Raw genomic sequence first — 20,030 nt, forward strand, 5'->3', positions numbered from 1 at the left:
CGGTGGTGGCGCACGCCTTTAATCCCAGCATTCGAGAGGCAGGTGGAGCTCTGTGAGTCCAAGGCCAGATAGGTCTACTTAGTGAGTTCCAGGACAGCCAGAGCTATGTAGAGAGGCTGTCTCAGAAGAGAACAAGAAAGAATACACAGGATCCCCAGATACTGGCTCAGTGGTAAAGCACTTGCTTAGCATATGAAAACCCTGGGACCAATTCACCACATCAAAAAGAAAAGAATGTCAGAGGCCCCAAGATCTCTGAGTTGGAGGTCAGCCTGGTCTTCAGAGCAAGTTCCAGGGCAGCCAGAGCTACACAGAGAAACCTTGATGCTAAACATCTTCTATAAATAAATAAATAAATAAATAAATAAATAAATAAATATCTCCCCCTTTCTCATGATATGAGAAACTCAGTATTAATACCCAAATAAATCAAATAATTAAAGAAATCTAAGAATGAAGCTAACAAAAGTGTTACTATATAAATTTAGAAGGAAAGAAAGCAACCTCATACACATAGCAGGCTTCTTTTCAAACAAAGTACTTCAGCATAAGAAAACACATTAGGGATGGGAGACTGGGATGTGGCTCAAAGGCCACACTCATCTCTAGTACCAAAAAAGAAAAAACCAGAAACCTACACACACACCATGACACACACACACACACACACACACACCATGCACACACACACACAGAACCATGACACACACATACACACACACACACACCATGACACACACACACACACACCATGACACACACACACACACACACACACACCATGACACACACACACACACACACACACACACACTATGCACACACACCCTTCAAAACAACCCAAACCTGTCCTAGTGAGATGAAAGACACACAAGACTGAAAACTGAATTCGCTCCTGGGGACCCACGTGTGGATCCTCTGCCTCTGCACCCGTTCAGTCTCTGCCCCTTCCCAATAATAAATTAGAAACATTTTAAAATTGAATTTGGAAGCTTTTTTCTTCTCTTGTGATGGGATTTTTAAAAAGTGTCATAATAGGGGCTCTAATACAAGTCACAGATCAGAAGAAAGGGAAAATCCTCCAATCCCTTCAGGAAAATGAAGTGAAGGCAAAGAAAGCAAAGTATGGCAGATAAATAAATGGTCTGACGCACACCATGGAAGACAGGGGAAGGCTGTGCACAGACATCAGTAGGTTACACAACTCAATCTCAGAGTGCTTAAAAATGATAAAGAAGGTCAGTATTTCCATAAAACTGGATCCAATCCAGCAGCTTGCTTCTTTTGGAAGGAATGTAAGTCTGCAGAGGTCTGGGGTCTCTCTCTGTAACCCAGGCCATTTTCTCTTTCATCGTGGGAAAGAATAGAGAACATAAAACAATTGCCAGTTGCAAAATGATTTCATGGTAAAATTATGCTTATAGTGACTAAGAAGTAGTGACTAAGAAGTATTGTTTGCTATGCACATTTTCAAAGTGCAGGGAGAGTGTCTCACGGAGGTTAAAACAATACATTTCCAGGGAAAGGGGAGCTGCTGTGACAGTGGATCTGGGTCTGGAATCTGGCATCGAGCTCTGTGAAAGGGAAGCGTGTGGCTAGACACGAACCCAGGACCTTATAGGAGAAGAAAGCAAGGCTTAATTGAGGTTCTTGACATTCTGGTTCACAGAGGTGGTCAATGCTAACACAGTGGTACCCGACTGACTCTTCATGGTAGGACCACTTATCTGTAGCTGTAAGGGCATCTGTGCTCTATCACGACAAAAACAAAAGGTTTACTTTAAAAGAAAAAGAATACTGATGCTTAAAGCACTCATAACTGACAACTTTACAAAGAAGCTTTTCCCCTCCAATCTGATTTTTGTACCAATTCCCAAGAGTTGTCCTCTGACCTCCACGAGTGAGCCACACATGAGCATGTACACGTTTACCCACACACTAAATATATGTGCACTTTAAAATAAAACAGCAGTCATGACCTTCTCATAACGGGTGAATTACTATCACCCTGTTCCTGATAGAAAATCACTTTTTACCTTGGTTTTGAGAATCAAACGCAGAATTAGTGCTGGTATAATTCCACCCAGATGTTTGAGAACCACAGCAATGAAAGCAACACCAGCTCTTGCTCAGTCCTGAGAGCTAGAAGCTGTGCAGTAATCAGTATCTCCTGCATGTCTCAGTTTCCACATCTATAAAGCCTGTAGCTGGATACAGAATGCCTTCCTCCTGTCCTCTTTCCCCTTCTGCCCAGTCTCTTCCACCCTGTGGCTTTGTAACTTAGAATCTAGGCTGTCTGGAGGGCAGAGAGGAAACCAGTCATAAAAACCCAATAAACTGTGACCCGAGCAAGTGGGAGCCCACTGACTCTAGACTGACAGCTAGGGAACTACAGAAAGCCAAACTAGGGCCCCCGAATGTGGGTGACAGTTGGGGGACTTGGGCAGTTTATAGAATCGCTGGCAGTGGAACCAGTTTTATCCCTGGGGCTTTTGGGAGCCCATTCCCTATGGAGGGTTACCTTGCTCAGCCTAGGTACAGGGGGAGGGAGGGCCTTGGTCCTGCCCCAAATGATAGGACAGACTTTGATGATTCCCTGTGGGAGGCCTTACCTTCTCTGAGGAATGATGGGGTGGGGTGGGATGGGGGATGGTGGGGGGAGTGGAAGGATAGAAGAGAGAGGGGACTAAGATTGGCACGTAAAATAAGATTTTACAAAACAAACAAAAACAAAACAAAACAAAAACCCCCACCAAACTCAGCCAGACAGTAGTGGAACACATCTTTAATGCAAGTGCTGGGGAGGCAGAGGCAGGTGGAGCTCTGTGAGTTCGAGGCCAGCCTGGTCTATAGAGCAAGTTCCAAGACAGCCAGGACTGTTACACAGAGAAACCCTGTCTCGAAAAACCAAAACCAAACAAACAAAAACAACAACAACAAAAAATACCAAACTTTTAAGAGAAAGAATAGGGGTTATATAAATAACTAAAAATATAGAGAAAGCCAAAAGCAAATTGACAAATTCGAGAGGCTAATAGTTTACAATAGACAGCCATCAACTTCACTGTTAAAGTTTCAGGGATTGGTTTTTTTCTTTGTTTTTGAGACTGGGTCTCATGACGTGCCCTGGCTGACCTAGAACTTGCTATGTAAACCTCAAATTCAGAGAGATTTGCCTGCTGCTGCTTCTTAAGCACTGGGGTCAAAGGTGTGACGAACTCCTTTGATCTGCTGACGTGCATGTATGCCTGCATACATATCTCAGCATCATGTGAGTGCCATGTGCCTGTGGCAGCCACAAGATGGCACTGGAACGCCTATGGCTGGAGTTACAGGTGGTTGTGAGCTGCTATGTGGCAGCTGGGAATCAAACGGAGCCTCTACAGGAACAAGTGTTCTTAACCACTGAGCCATCTCTTCAGCAGTTTCAGCTTTTTGGTTTTTTTTCTTTTTCTTTTTCTTTTAAGGAAGGCAGTGAGCAATGTCAGGTGCTGATTCAGGAGTGTGATCTAGAATACCCAAGATCTCTGACAAAGAATACAAGTGATCTTCTCCCGTGTTAGCCACTGTTGCTGCTGTGATAGTATATCTGACAACGCCAGGGAGGAAGGGCTTATTTTGCTGCAAGTTCAAAGGTGCATTCCATCTTGGTGGGAGAGGCATGGCAGCAGCACGAGGCTGCTGGCTCCATTGCACCCACAGTCAGAAAGCAGAGACACGGTGCTGGTCCTGACACCTTTCTCCTTCACTCAGTCTACTGGATCAGTGCTGCCCACATTTAGGGTGAGTCTACCCACCCTAATTAGCCTCATCTGGATGTCCCTGCTTGCACACCCAGAGGCGGGTCTCTTCAATGATTCTAGATCCTGTCACGTTGATAACCAATGCTAACCACTACATCAGCTCTCCTCAGTACATATGGAAAAGATGCCACATTCCCTAACTGGTTGTCATTCTCACTATTTCATCCATTTCAAACAAACCTGGGGCACCTCTCCTTCTTTCCCTGGTTCCAAAGATGCTGGAGACAAAGTCTAAACATCTTAACTGTATGAACTCACATAATTCTCCGTAATCTGGGAGGGAGGTGAGAAAACCCAACAGAACAAGGACTCAACAGTCTGCCAATTCTGGTCACCTTCTTTAAGTTCCCATCTGCTTGGCAGTTATTCCTGCCTCTTCACCCCTTAAGAAATTTGCCAGTTACCACGGGTTCTGGATTGCTGTGTTTATCTTTGAGCATGTGTTCTCTTTTCTGGGAGGACAGTGTCTTGTTTCATAGCACTGCTTAGCACACAATGGAAGTTAAACTATCTGACCACCGCGGTGCTTACTGATGAAAGCTGTTCAAGTAGTAATAGTCCTGAGGACACAGACCCCTGACCTCCATACCTGTATCTGTTGTTTCATTTAGTCCTAAGAGCACCACAGCTAGTGATAGCTGAGGGAAACTAATATTTCATTCAACAACTTTTCTCACTGCAACACGACAGGGATGAGATGCGGATGCCAGCAGTACAATTTAGTCTGTGCCAGGCCTGGGAGCGGGGTCCAGCTCAGGCTGCTTCTCTAGCATGCAAGAAGCCTTAAGTTTATCCCAGCACTACATAAAGTTGTAATCCCAACACTTAGGAGGCAGAAGCAAGAGGATCAGAAGTTCAGCTATACAGTGAGTTCAAGTTCAGCCTTGGTTACATGAGATACATCTCAAAAAGAAAAAAGTGTATGTTATATTGTATCTATATATCATACTCTTAATTCCCAGCCAACCACAGAACACTGTGAACAAAGTCTCAATCAGTCCCAACAATTCAGCTGTGAAAAGCAGCACTTTTGAATGCTGAAGAGTAAAAATCAAGAGGCACAGAGACTGCTTCCAATAAACTCATCGTCCATCAAGACTTTGGGACCTGAAGGGCATGGAGTGTATACCTGTAAACTGTAATTCAAAGTCCCCATGGCAGAGACCCTGTGAGTTTAACACAATTCAAATGCAAAGCCATCTTGACTTAAATATTACTACTTAGGCCTTCTAAGATCTGGGACGGGAAGTTTAGCTTGGTAGGAGAGTGCTTAACTAGCACAAGTGAAGCTCAGAGTTTAATCCCCCTGGAGTTTAAGTATGCTCAATGAAGACGGCTTTTCAAAGCACCTGGAGATTCAAGCTGAACTATCAAGAGTCTGAAGACATCTCGAGCTAAAACGGGAGATCCCAGCTCCAAAAGTAAGCAAATGAAGTAAGCAACTACAATTACAACAGCACCAGAAAGTATCTGCAGCAACTACACCACCAGAACCTAGGAAGTATCTCCTATCACACAAGGCTGACAGAGCCTTCTCTGGAAGGGAAGACGATGTCCTATGCATTTACTCACTCATAAGCAAGTCTTAATTTTTATATGTATGATGTTCATGACAATGAAAACCATACGAATGGTTTTGCTTTAGCATGTTACTCAAACTAGGATAAGTACAGTAGAAATCAGAGTGAAAGATTAAAAAGAGGCATTAAAGCCAGGCTTGGTGGTGCATGCCTTTAATCCCAGCAGAACTCTGTGAGTTCAAGGCTAGCGTGGTCTACAGAACCAGTTCCAGGACAGCCAGAGCTACACAGAGAAACCCGTCTCAAAAAAAGGGGGGGAGTATTAAGTAAGAAACAAAGGAATTTAGTGAGTCACTAAGCTTTTAAGAAACAAACAGTCATAAGTGACCAGTAAAAATAACGGAGTCATTAATGGCGAAAGAGGGCAGACAGGAGAGAGCTGCTTTGGCTGGAAGGGGAAGGGTGGGGATGCTGCAGAGAGCAGCTACAGAGATGGTGTTTACACGTATTCCATTTCCAAACGATACCATGGACTTGGGCATAAGAAAGCGTGGCAGGACAGCACAACTGAGGTGGTTCATTTTATTTTTGAGTGTGCACATGAGTTCATGCATGTGGAGGCTAGAGGTTAATGTGGGTGACTTTCTTGATTGCTCTCCACCTTAAATAGAGGCAGGGTATCTCAACTGAAGCCAGAGCTCCCTGACTCAGCCAGTCTGACTGCCCAGTGTGGTTTCAGGGTGCCACCTCTGCCTCTGAAGCACTAGAATTACACTGCACCGCCATGCCACAGGGCTTCTTTGTGATGCTAGAGATCGGAACTCAAGTCCTCATGCTCGCATGGTCAGTGCTTTCGCCCACTAGGCCATCTTCTCAGTGTCTCGAGTTTTAGAGAAAGAGACACATTCTCCAGCTACTACAATAAAGATAACCTAACTGTAGGTGAGCAGCCCTGCATTCGACAGACACTGGTGAGACTCAGTTATTCTCATAAGAAGCATAAAAAAAAAAAAATCTTTGTTTTTTAGTCCATGAACCAAGAGAAAGAAGCTTAAGACAAAAACAGTTTCACAATTCCCATTTGTCCAAAGCCAGATTCCTAAGATAAAACATACTGATTTTGCTAATAACAAAAGTTCTGGTGCACCAATACTATTACAGTTTGACCATATTTGTATGAAGTTAACAAGTTAAAAGATTTTTCTAAGTATGAGTATTCATTTCTGACTGGGAATGTGTACATGTGTGCAGGTGCCCTTGGAGGCCAGAAGAACTCCTTGGAGCTGGAGTTACAGGCGGTTGCAAGCTACTGGGAAGCAAGCTCGGGTTCTCTGCAAGAGCAGGAAGTGCTCTTAATTGCTGAGTCATCTCTCCAGCCACAGAATTTAACAAGTTTTAAAGACTTACTTGTTTGTTTATTTAATGGTTTGTGCCTCAACCTATGTCTTTGCACCATGTCCCTGCAGTGCCTGCAGAGGCCAGAAGAGGGCATGGTAACCTCTGGAACTGGAGCCACAGGCAGTTAGTTGTGAGTCACCATGTGGGTGCTGGGAACTGAACTCAGGTCTTCTGCAAGAGCAGCCAGTGCTCTTCACTAACTCCTGAGCCAGCCCACCTTTCCAAATTTTACGAAGTTTTAAAAGCACATCAACCCTAAAGCCAGCACCTAGGCCATCAAAAGATCACACATTCAAGGTCAGCCCGGACAAAAGAGCAGGACTTTATCTCAAAAACAATTAAGCCAACCAAAATGACAAAGGCACGCTAATCAAAATGTCAGTAAGTAATGAACCTGGAGAATTGGAGGGCACTGAATTCTTCTCTCCAGTCCCTCACTTTGTCATGTGGACAACATAACAAACCAAGAGGGGGGTCAGTGTCACCTATAGGTATTTTTAAAACTATCTCTAGTTAAGACTGACAGAACCACACTCTAGTAGACAGGTCTGGGTGGACTAGCTCAGTGGTGGAACACCTGGCTAACTCACACAAGACCTTGAGTTCAATCCTCAGCACAGGAAAAATAAAATTCTAACACAGAAATTACTCCTGAAACCTAAAGAAATGCACTGTGTATAAACAGGAGAAAAGGTCCCGTCTGCCAGTTCAGGGTATCATGAACATGTTCTTTAAAGAGAAACTCATTCCTGTATCTGCCTTGAGAGCAGACAACCATCATTTTGTTTAATGCACCTTTGATTTTGTTGAAAAATACATAAACCATATAAATGTATGGTTTTGATTAAGATGACATAAATATTTGCCTTTGATGTCAATGACTAACCTAAAGAAGCCTCTGGTTAGCACTTAGATACTTTAAATATCTCCTCATCTAAGAAACAACCAAAAACTTTGATACAGAGTTGAAAAAAAAAAAAAGCTGTTTTTAAAAAGTAAACTATTTAAACCAGGACTTAAGCAGGTTTAATTTTAATTTCAATCAGTCACGCAGAGGCTATGGGAGACTCACCCTGACCAAATACGGCAAATACCAAGCTCACCTCCCTCTGATCAAGAGCACCACCCAAAGATGACAACCAGGCGCCCTAGTGGCCTCTTCCTTTGTCTAGGGTCCAGAACACTAAAGCTGGCACATGTGTGCAGAACGTAGCACACTAGGTGTGCAACTCTTTCTTAAGAATGAACTGGGACTGGAGAGATGGCTCAGGGGTTAAGAGCACTGACTGTTCTTCCAGAGGTACTGAGTTCAATTCCCAGCACTCACATGGCAGCTCACAACTGTTTGTAACTCCAGTTCCAGGGGATCTGATACCTTCACAGCAATGCACATAAAATAAAGTTAAAAAAAAAAAAAAAAAAAAAAGAATGAACACCACCTTCAATTTCAGGAAAGCTACCGCTAGGGATCTGTCCCAGGTGACATGCATAGGATAACAAAATAAAGCAGAGTTTCCTCACTGCAGTGTGCTTTCAGGGATCCTCCAGATCCTGGTTCTTCCAACAAAAACATGTGAGACTTCAATGAAAAGCCACACACACACACACACACACACCACCAAAATAAGAAAAATAACATTACCTAAAAAGTGAATCAGCCCTACCTTAAAGCAGTCCTCATTTCTACCATCATGTCTTGATTTTGCCTGTTCCTGTGTGTTCCCCTCTATTCTGCTGTGGTAATCGGCAGATTGTTTCTATTGCAAAGAAGCTCCAATAGAAACAAACTGCACACCCTGTACCAGCCCCTTCCTGAGCAGAGACTTTGTTCGTTTTGGTGCAGCCTGTTTCATTAGAAAGGAAAAAAGGGAGACAGGTTCACCTTTACATACAGTACAATGGATAGCTAAACACACACATACAGCAATTACATGTGATATATTTATGTGTGCATATTCATAATACACATAGTTATATGTAATATGGACAACTGATAATATGATACATATATATTTCAGATGTATATTTGTTGTATGCATTATATGTGAAGCCAAAACTATTTTGTAAAGATTTATTTTATATATTTGAGTGTTTTGCCTGCATGTATATATATATATACACCATGTACCCAGAGAGGTCATTAGCATGTCGGATTCTCGGGAACTGGAGTTAAAGATGGCTGTGAGCCACCATCGTAAGTGCTGGAATCAAACCTGGATCCTGCACCAGCAATGAGTATGCCTAAACAGCCCCACACATAACATTTTTGAAGACTTACTAAATTCACAGTGGAAATAAATCTCCCACAGGAAGGTAGGCATCTCAGCTTCTCTTAATATTTATCACACTCAGGAGTACAAAAAGAGAGATGGCTGTCTCCCACTTAAACTATTATACCTCATCCAGACAAATGTGTCCTCACAAATCTCTTCAGAAATCACAACATTGGGATCTTACCATCTACTACACAGTAATTTTTTACACCAGAGACAAATCCAAAATCAGTTTAAGATGTTTCTTCTTGCTCTGTCAAAAGTTACACATGGAGACAATGTTACCAGTTAATATTTAACACAGGTAAAGAATATTCCATGCCTATTCAGAATATATGCTGATAAGGAGTCAGTCTCTAAGATGTTTTCTCTAGTCCAAAAAGTAGCTCACCGCAACATTAAGTCCACGATAGAGACATTTTCCCCATCAAATACTGTGTAGTTTTCAGCTGACAATAGAGAAAGAACCTCATTTCCATAGATACAAACATTAAAAAACACATATAAATCTAATTTTTTTAAAAAATAAAGACTTCACTTCATCACTCAAACTTAAACCTATTGAAACCAACCCTCCAAATCTTAAATGTTCCTCCAACATTAATTACTATATTAAGGGTGAAAAGTAAGTGTTCCGTTGGCTTCTCTAGAAAACTTACCATTACAATTCCTGTCATAGTAATTTTTAGTCAAAACAAACAAACAAACAAAAAAGAATACCACCACCTTCAAGCTTGAAGGATGCTGGAGTAAGATTCACTAATCTTTTTTCTCCTTTAAAACAAATCTGACTTTTTAAAAGATAAATTTGAAATCTGCAACACTCACATGAACATTTTCAGGGATACATTTAATGGTAGCCAAGAAAGAAACAGAATGCTATGGATGGTTCTAGAAATTTACCACTGACCACCAAAGGAAGGCTTGCAGCCAGAAAAAGGGAAAATGCAACTTCTTCTAGTCTTTGATCTTGCTCCATCTTGTACTCTTCTTTGCAAACACTGAGCGATTTCAAAACTATACAATTCAAGTGCACCAAACTCTAGATATGAAGAAACACCCTGAGCCTGTGGATGTCCCTTTCACAGCTGTGTACGACTGCTTACTTAGAAACCCATTATTTCACTCTGATGATGTATCATTTTCATTTCTCTAATAACTGTGCCTTCTTCTTAAAGAAAAAAAAAGGAGTCTAGATGAGACCTTAAGCTTTGTTACAGAAAACATAACAATTCCAAATATCTAAAATCTCCAGCTTTCACTAGGGCTCTCTTGGTGGTTCCAGAGAACTAAAATAAAATTTTTCCTTACTTTTTAAATTTGCTTTGCTTCCAGACCAAGGGTAAGAAACAGGCACACCAAATGTGCAGATCCTACACTCCCTCTGGTGGTCCTTCACTCTAATAATTCAAATATTCCCTAAAAGACTAGTAGTAAATACTAACGAAAGCATACAACGTCAGACAATTACTGTTGGTGGATTTTTGTTGGTGTTGTGTTGGGACAGACAGGAGTCCTACTACAGTCCTGTTATATGGCCTGGAACTCCATGTGAAGATCTGGCTGCATTTGCTTCCTGGGTGTTGGGAGTAAACAAGCTATGAAGAAGCACAAGTTATTTTGAATAGTGGACTTTTAGTGCTGTAAATATTATTATAATATCCTAATAATCTGTTAGGTACAACTGCTAGTAACCTGTCAACAGGTATGTTCTCAAATAAATTACTTTAGCCTGTATCTCTTACAGAACTGGCTTTTATACAAAGTAAACATATTATTGGCAAGTAACTGACACATAAGTAGTCCCTGTTTTAAATCAATAGATACAGGACTTACATATCATCATCCACCCAGTCTTAGACGCTTAAGATTTAATGTTTGCCACATCTGAGGTGGCAAATGTGTCAGAACTTTAAGACTGCACTAAAGCTGAAGGTGGAGCTCAGTGGTAGATGGCTTGTCTAGCATCCAGGAGGCCCTGGGCTGAATCCCCAGGACAGCAAAGGGAAAGACAATTAAAAAGCACTAAAATGTACTGCAGAAAATTTCAGAAATATAAAATAATGGAAATATCTAATTGCTGATTGGATAAGCAGGAAAGCTCAAAAGCTTGAGACTTACAAAATGGAGATGTTTGTTAAGTGTGTATTAATTACAGAACTTTGAGTGTCAAAACACGCACAACAGAACCTTCCTTGGGAACCACAGAGGTACTAAAGGCCTGTAGGGCGAGCTCGTTCTTTATATCAGTTATGTTAGTCACTTAAGGGTATGGCACTTGCCTAGTATGCACAAGGCTCTGGATTCAATCCTAGAATAGAAAAAAAGAGGGAGGGAAGGTGGGTGGGTAGGGAAAAGGAAGAAAAGAAATTTCCAGGAGAGAGAGACAGAGAGAGAATGTGTGAGTGCTCGCGCGCGCGTGCGCACCCACAGATGTGAAAATCAACTCGTGCTTAATTTTGAAAGTGAAATGTGGTTGATAATTCTATGATCTGGTCTACCACAAATAGACAAAGTAAACAAAAATCAGTAATTAAAATGCCCGAGAACTGGACTTTCACTTAAAGGTACTTTTCTAGTTCAAGCACACACCACACATGCTTTTGTGTAAGAAGATGAAATAAAACTTCGAAGGGCTGGAGAGATGGCTCAGCAGTTAAGGGTACTGGTTGCTCTTCCGGGCCAGACTTTGATTCCCAGCACCCACACTTCAGTTCCTGACCTTCAATGCCCTCTTCTGGCCTCTGATGCTGCCAGCACCATGCATGCAAATGGCATACAGCCACACATACTCATTTGCATAAATAAATTAAAACATAAGATGGTCGGGCGTTGGTGGCGCACGCCTTTAATCCCAACACTCGCCTTTAATCCCAACACTCGGGAAACAGAGGCAGCGGATCTCTGTGAGCTTGAGTCCAGCCTGGTCTCCAGAGCGAGTGCCAGGACAGGCTCCAAAAGCCACAGAGAAACCCTGTCTCGAAAAAACAAAACAAAACAAAAAAACAAAAAGAAAAAGTAATGAACTTATGGTATTTGGTACATTTAAGCAGCATCATAGGACAAGATTACAAACCCTCCATGTAGTGTTCATGTAGGAGAACACTAAAGTGGAATTAAATCATCTAAAACAATGAAGTCCCCTTTTAAAGTAAGCCCACTCTACATGGGGAAGAGCCGCTCATTTGCCTTTAGGAATTACCAGGGACTTAGACAGACTGAACCTCTCCACACCACGGGGCACTCGGTGGTTCTTCTCTAGACTTGTCCATTCCAAGTTGAAATGCCTTTACAAACTAACAACACAGAACACGAATACTTTTCCAATCCAAGAACAAAGAAGAATTTCAAAATCAACTGACTTGCCTAAACCCAAACTGGAAGCTTTTCATGTTGAAGTGATTTAAATTATGTATTATAAAGAAATCCAGGCTGGTGAGATTGCTCAGCAGGGAAAGTCATTTGCCACTAAGCTGGACCACTTGAATTTGAAGTTCAGGATTCACATCGTGGAAGGAGAAAACCAACTCCAAAGTTGTCCTCTGACAGCCACACCTGTGCCAGCATGGTCTCAATAATAAATAAATAAATAAATAAATAAATGATAAAATTTAAGAAGAATAAAAATAAATCCTCTCAAATGTCAAGTAACTGAAAAGTAAATATTGAGAAACATACTTTTAAAAAAGGTTGGAATGACAAAAACCTCATTCATGCATGAACTCACTGTTTTAAAACAATTTAAAAAGGATATTCCTACATTAACTTAAAATAATCTCAAGTGGTCCCAACCAATAGCTAACTCAAACTATCTAGATGAATAAAATGACCACTCAATTAATTAGTGCAATTAAATAAAAATTAACTGTGCTCTGAAATACAGACTACACCCAGTGCAGTTCCCACACAAGACACGTTAGAAGTGAGAAAGGAAGAAAACCAAAGCGCGTGTTTCTAACGAATCATGAATGTTATTAACCTTTGCATTTAAAGATGGTTAAAATACACCATTTCTGTAGAAACCCCAAAGTAAAAGCTGTCAGAAGACTGTTCAGCACATACCGGACAGCTGGGAGAGAGGCAAACAGAAAATGGTTAAGTGAAAATACGACAGAGTAAGAATGTCCCAGCAGAATATTTTTCAAGTCATACCTTGAATTGATTCGGGCACCAAGAGTAGGAACTACTACAATTCTATAATAATAATAATAATAATAATAACCACATAGCAAACACTAACAGCAAGAAGGGGAGGGACAAAATTCTTAAATACATGTTAACTTTTCCCTTGTCCTCTACCCTAAGAAAATGGAAAGACAATGAAAATCAGCACTCTCTCCTACTCCTAGGGAAGGCAAAGAAAGTGCCCATTCAACGCTCAGTCTCAGTCCGCTGGGAAAAAAAAAAAAATCCCCAAACCACCAGTTCCCAACTGCAGCTTGCAGAGTTGACTGAACGGCAGGCAGCCAGGCGCGGTACACAGTGTCCCGAGCCCTGCACGACCTGTGCCTCCCACAGCTTTCGCCACCGCCGCTGCCGCCGCCGAAACCCCTGTGTAAAGAGCAGGGCGCGAGCGCTCCCCCCGGCTCACCCACAGCGAGGACGGTGAAGATGACCACAGCGCAGTGCGCTCCCTTCGCTTCTGGCGGACACGCACTTTCTCTCACACACACGTTAAACTCACGCCGGGTTCCGAGTAGGGGGCTTTGGCCGGGACGGTGGTTGTGATGTCCCAGGGCAGAAGGGAAGGAGACTCCAACACAACTTTCATTTCTTTATTATTGGGAGGGAGTGTGAGCATGTGTGCGTGTGTGTGAGCGTGTGTGAGCATGAGCATGCGTGTGTGTGTGTGTGTGTGTGTGTGTGAGCGTGTGTGAGCATGAGCATGTGTGTGAGAGCGTGTGTGTATGTGTGTGTGTGTGTGAGCGTGTGTGAGCATGAGCATGCGTGTGTGTGTGTGCGCGTGTGTGAGCATGAGCATGTGTGTGTGTGAGAGAGAGCATGTGTATGTGTGTGTGAGCGTGTGAGCATGAGCATGCGTGTGTGTGTGTGTGTGTGAGCATGAGCATGTGTGTGTGAGCGTGTGTGTGTGTGTGTGTGTGTGTGTGTGTGTGTGTGTGTATGTCTTATACACGTGGAGGTCAGAGGACAACTCTCGGGAGCCGGTTCGCCTCAGACCACCTCGGTTCCGGGGATCTAACTCAGGTCGTCACACTTGGCGACAAGCGCCTGTGCCCGCTCTACCACCTCGGAGGCGCCGAAAGCAACTTTTAATTGGCTTTTGTTTGTTTGTTTTCCCCTCTCGCTCTACCTCCGCGCCCCCCGGTCACCTGCCGGCCCGGAGCGGCGGGCCGGCCGGGCAGGTGAGGGCGGCGCGCCCGCGCGGCACGCCCAGGCGCCCTGCGGATCGCTGCACCGCGCCGCGGCGCGGGCCCCCGCGGGGCCCGGGGTCTCCCGCACGTCCCGTCCACGCCGCCCCGGGGAAGCCGCGCGAGGGGCGGCGGAGGCGCGATCGCCGGCGCACGGCTGACTCCCGGGTCCACCGAGCGCGCGCAAGCTCGCGCCCCATCCCCGCGGCCATGGCGCCCGTACCTGTCGCCGTCGCCGCCGCCGCCGCCGCGTCTCGGGCTCCGCGTCTCTCCGCCCCCGCGCGCGCCGCTCAGCCGCCCTCTCTGCCCGGCCAGCAGGCCGCCGGTCCGCACGCTCCGCGAGCTCAGCCGCGCGCCGGACGCCGCCGCCGGAGACTGGCAGCGCCCGCGAGCCGGCTAGTGCGCCGGGCAGCGCCCGGCTTCGTCCCGCCCACACCGGCCGCAGGACCCGCCTCCCATAGGGCCGCGGGGCTGTCAATCCGCCCCCAAAAGGCGCGCGGGCTGTGGCCCCGCCGGTCCCCATTGGTGGCCGCGCGCGGTCTATGCAAATGAGGCCCCGCCCCGTCGGTTTGCATCCCCGCCCCTCCGCTGCCGCGGCCCACGTGTCTGGCCCCTGGCCTTTGTGGGGGCCGGAGAGCGGGGATGGAGGAAGCCGGCCGACACCTCTCGGCGGCGTCCTTGGCCTCCAGACTAAGCGCCGCCAAGTCTCTGCCCCGCCTGCTGCCCACCCAGCCCGCCCTTCACCAGCCTGGACCCCGGACAGCAACCTCGTGAGCTCGAAGATGCTCCTTAGACCCCGGGAAAAGCCAAAACAGCACCTCGCTGCTCTCTCGGGACGCCCGGTGGGTGTGGCCGCGCTCTCCCCCGGGGCTCTGCCTCCCCTGCGCAGTAGCCCAGGGGACGGCGACACAGAGGAGCCCCAAGGATGGGCTGCTGAGCCCGCTCAGCTTCAAGACCACACCCCTCCCCCAGCCACGTGGCCAACCCGGGGTGACTGCCTCCGACATTCGGGAGCTGCACCTGGGGACTTGAGCGCGAACCTTCGTTTTCTAATTTTTTTTTTTTTTAAGAGCGCGTTTGAGTGCCCGCCTGCTGTGTGTCTGCGCACTGCGTGGGTGCGGTGGCCCGCAGAGGCCGGAAGAGGGCGTCGGATCTCCCAGGACTGGAGCTGTGAGCTGCCAAGGGCGTGCTGCGGGTGCCACCCAGGTCCTCTGAGAGAGGGCCGGTGAGTGCTAGGCTCTCGCTCTCCTTCCCTCCCTCCCCTTCCTCCTCTCTTCTGTCTCTCTCTCCCTCCCTCCCTCCCTCCCTCCCTCCCTCCCTCTCCCTCTTCCTCCTCCTCTCCTCTGTCTCTCTCTGCTTTTATTTTAGTTATTTATTTTTGTTTCTTTTGCATTGTCATACTTTAGAATATTTGAAGGCCTTCTATATGTCACCATGCCGGGGGATGGTATGGTCATTCCTTTCCTCTCTTCATAGACCTCTGCAGAAAAGACAAAACTGACACAGGAACCTCCTCTTGAGCAGGGGTCCTGTCTCAGTGACGGGAAACTTCCCCTTAACCAGCCTCCCAGGGGAGCCACAAGCTGCTCACATGAATTCGGTCAACAGCGCCATGTGGATAGCAACCGTCCTGCTCACTGATGCCAGCTGGTTTTGCATCTAGTGGGCAAGAACTGCACCCTGTGTGGAGGAGGGCGCACGGAGGTGAGAAGGCACCGTACCAGCCCGTGACAGCTCCGGGCTCACAGGCAGGGACATCCACACTTGAGTAACCCCCAGTTAGTTCTGTGGCACGTGTCTACAAAGAAGAGTGAAGAAGGGCTCTCCCAGAAGGTGGGAAGCTGTGAGCTCACAAAGCATGCAGACCTGGAACGGCTTAGGAACTGAGTGAACAGCTAGGGGCAGTGTGGGCCAATCTGCAGGGTTGTGTGGACTTGTCACATGTTCCGAGAGGAGACTCTTCCAGGAGGAAGAAAAGCCCGGGAGGCTGCCAGGCCATGTTGTAACACACCACAGCAAACAACAACAGGCGCTGTAGATACAGCAGCTGCCGGCTTTTTTTTTTTTTTTTTTTTCTTCTGGGCCAGAGTATGTGGGGGAACAGTCAGTTCTACAGTTCCGAAGACAGCCTGGCTAGCCCCACCCACTCCCCCAGAAAAACCACTCTGGCCACCAGACTTACCCTCCTCGGCATTTTCCCTAAGCACTGATGTCCTCGTTGTGGCTGGAGAAGTCCTGACCTGAAGCAGCGAGCAGTTCTTTGCCACGCTTATCACTAAGGCTGGCTTCTCGGGTATGGCACCTTTTTAGTGACACACTAAGAAAGTCTCCGGTGCTCCGTTTAGAGTACAATTGTGGTCATCTTGACATAGTAACTTTCAACTAGGGGCCCTGTGTGTTCTTCGATTTACACAGCCAGCACTATCATCCTTCTATGCCTGCTTTTGGTTTGCAAACCACATCTTGGTCTTAAAGCATTTGATATCCACAGTTTGTTCACACAACACTTGTAGCATCTCTCTCTCTCTCTCTCTCTCTCTCTCTCTCTCTCTCTCTCTCTCTCTCTCTCTCTCTCTGAGAGTTGCAGATTAGGGCCAGTAAAATGGCTCAGCAGGTAAAGGGTCTTGTGACTAAGTCTAGTGACCTGAACTTGATCCCTGGGTTTCACACAATAGAAGAGAAAGAACTCCTGCAAGCTGGCCTCTGACCTATATAAACTCACCCTGTGGCACACTCATTACCTCCCCCACCTCAGACACACAAAGAAATAAATGTAATTTGAGAGACAGAGAGAGAGGACACGCTGCAGATCGAGCCTTCTCCAGGTGGCCTGGTGAAGAAGTGGGCAGAGGCTGCATTCCAGCCCTGCTCACTGAAGCCCTTGTCCTCCCCAGCTCAGTGTGAGGACCCTGGAGGAGGTCCTTCTTGGGGAGGTAGAGCAGACAGTGAAGTGGGTCTCTGCCGTTGCATGGCCACCCTTTAGAATGGTTTGTCATCTGCATTGAACAGGTCTCTAGATCGCTCTGCTTCTGGGACTCCAATCAAAACACAGGGTTGATCTCACTCCATCCCTTTCTTCTCTGTTTTCCGTCTTTTCTCCTCCTGGGCTTTGATCTAAGTCCTTCCTGTGTTTCAGCTCACAAATTCTCTTTCCATAGTCTATGAGTAAAAGTCATTTTTATTATATATTGCTTCCTAGCAAACTAGCCCAAAATTTAAAAAAAACACTCCCATGGACTTCTTCTTAAAGGGAACAAAGAGAAATGCTTTAAGCTTAAAAACCATATTCTTTGTCACACTGACTCAATTGCCATTATAGCCATTGCTATATGTAAATGAATCACTTGGCTGTGTTTGAATAAAACTTAATAAAATCTGGCCCCACCATACACTTAAGGACATCAATGGAAACCCATACCTAACACCACCACAATGAAAGACTGGTTGCTTGCCCAGTGACCAAGTACAGGATAAGGATGTACACCCTGGTCACTTCTAACTTTTATTTTGTGTTTGATTTTTTGAAACAGGTGTTCATGCAATCCAGCCTGGCCTCAAACTTGCTGTGTAGCTGAAGATGTCCTTAAATTCCTAATCCTCAGCCAGGTGGTAGTGGTGCTCACGCCTTTAGTCCCAGCACTCGGGAGGCAGAAGCAGTTGGATCTCTGCGAGTTTGAGACCAGCCTGGTCTACAAGAACTAGTTCCAGGACAGCCTCCAAAGCTACACAGAGAAACCCTGTCTTGAAAAACAAAAAACAAAAACTTTCTAACCCTCTAGTCTCCATCTCCCAGGGGCACATCATCATGCCTGGCTGGCCCTGGGAGTTTAGTATCCGACTGTGTTCTAGTCAGGACAGTTAAGCAAGAAACACATAGAGTGAGGTATAGATTGAAAAAGTAAACTTGGGCTGCTGTCCCCATCTGCAAGCTTTGGGACCGACCTGACTGGGGTGAAAAGAAAGAAAAGGCTGGGGGTCAGGGGGGCCTCGTGTTCGGATGAAGATGCAACAGCAGCCCAAAACTCCTGTTTATATACAGCTCATTGAGGAGGTGGGCTCATTATGTACAGCTGGTCTACTGTATGCAGGCTGTCTCAGTAGGGCTCTCCACAGAGGAGCCATCTCAGGCTGCAATCAGTGGGAGAAGAAGGCTGTGTGGTTGACACTTTCTGCACAACTGTCAACACCTGGGCTTTAGCCAGGGGAAGACTGCCATTCCCATGGGTCCAAGGCCCTGGTGTCCTTTATATGGATATGCTCATGTCATTAGCACACATTCACTCAGGACTTCACCCACTCCCCACAGGCTGTGGTGGTATGGTGTGGCTCATTTGGCAGAGTGCCAGTCTACCATGCACAGAGCCCCGAGTTTGACCCACAGCACTGAATAAATAGGATAGAGGCACTCGTCTGCAATCCCGAAACTTGAGGAGTGGAGTCAGGGGGATCAGAAGTTCGAGGTCATCCTTGGCTATTCAGTAAGGTAAAAACCAGTGTGGGAGCTAGAGAGATGTCCTAGTGGTTGAGAGCACTGACTGCCCTTCCAGCCCCAGGTTCAATTCCCAGCAGCTCACGACTGTCCTGTAACTCCAATTCTAGAGGACCCAACACCCTCACACAGACATACATGCAGGCAAAACACCAATGCACATGAAAAAACAAAACAAACAAAAAACACTCCAATCTGAGCTACAGACCCTGTTTCTGAAAGAAAGAACAGAAGGAAAGGGGGGAAGGAAGAAAGGAAGGAAGGAAGGAAGGAAGGAAGGAAGGAAGGAGAGAAGATAGGTTGTCTTTTCTCAGATGTATGATATACTGTGCACCAAACTCGAACAAGCATCAGAGCAAAAACACCCAGCAAGACTTTAGGACACAAACTCACTAACTAGCAGTTGTGTTTCTGTGTGCCTGAATTGAACAATGCAAAATAAAATTCAAAATCTTAAAAAAAAATAACTCCCAGTTTTGATGCATTAAAACCAGCAAATAACATCTTATTTTTGTAGTACACTGAACTCAAGGCCTTGTCCGTGCTAGACCTCTCCCACCTAGCCAGATCCCAGAACAGCACACTTCTGAATGCACTCAACAAGAGAAGTCTAAAACTTACACGGTGAACATTGGCATCATTGAAAGAAACTGAAGACCTAACAGTCCTGGGTTCAACCCCCAGTAATACACACACAATAAACAAATAAATAAAATATCCTTTGAGTGTTACTGAGGTGACCATGGAGATGACTAATTAACTCTTTAGGAATTGGGCCTCCAATTAACAAGGCACCAGTTCTAGTTCCTCCAGTTTGGTTAAAGGAGACAGGGTCTAAGGGAAAAGGGAGTAAGTGTGCCAAGGACTCAGACATGAGTCTCATCAGAGGCACCCAGTAACCTAGTACAGTTCAACCTGTCTCTTCACAATGCCATGGCTCATTGTCCCAAGGCCCAATATTCCTGAGTCCCAAAGTCTCCACAAGTAAAGTCTCCACAAGTAAAGTCCCAAAGTCTCCACAGGCCCAGATCACAAAGGGCTTTGTCACGTGACGTTTCTCATCCTCTGCAGATGTTTAGACTGCAGAAGCAAGTCATCCAGGGAAATCCAAGTCACCTCCAGTGTGGGGGTGGCATGGTAACCAGCTATGTTTCTTTGGCTGTGACAAGAAGCAACCT

The 20,030-nt window shown here is 45.7% G+C and overlaps 1 protein-coding gene and 1 long non-coding RNA gene across 4 annotated transcripts in view; one reads left to right on the plus strand and one right to left on the minus strand.

Annotated features, from left to right (window-relative positions):
* Window positions 1-15,246, minus strand: part of Fkbp5 (FKBP prolyl isomerase 5) — an 83,797-nt gene extending 68,551 nt beyond the window's left edge. Inside the window, exon 1 of one of the 2 annotated variants that reach the window (XM_027389041.2) lies at window positions 15,131-15,246. The gene's annotated coding sequence lies outside the window, so the exon portion shown is untranslated. Of the gene's footprint in view, window positions 1-14,586; window positions 14,732-15,130 lie in introns of those variants that run through there. The other variant, XM_027389040.2, reaches the window with a different exon arrangement.
* Window positions 14,963-19,360, plus strand: LOC103160619. 2 transcript variants are annotated; one of them, XR_003479825.2, is made up of 4 exons: window positions 14,963-15,205; window positions 15,434-15,588; window positions 15,770-16,656; window positions 17,894-19,360. It is a non-coding gene; the product is annotated as an uncharacterized LOC103160619 (long non-coding RNA). The 2 variants fall into 2 exon arrangements; XR_003479824.2 differs by having other exon boundaries at window positions 14,965-15,205; window positions 15,840-16,656.
* Window positions 19,361-20,030: the final 670 nt, after the last annotated feature.

The sequence above is a fragment of the Cricetulus griseus genome (genome assembly GCF_003668045.3).
Source record: "Cricetulus griseus strain 17A/GY chromosome 1 unlocalized genomic scaffold, alternate assembly CriGri-PICRH-1.0 chr1_0, whole genome shotgun sequence".
In the NCBI taxonomy this organism is placed as follows: Eukaryota; Metazoa; Chordata; class Mammalia; order Rodentia; family Cricetidae; genus Cricetulus; species Cricetulus griseus.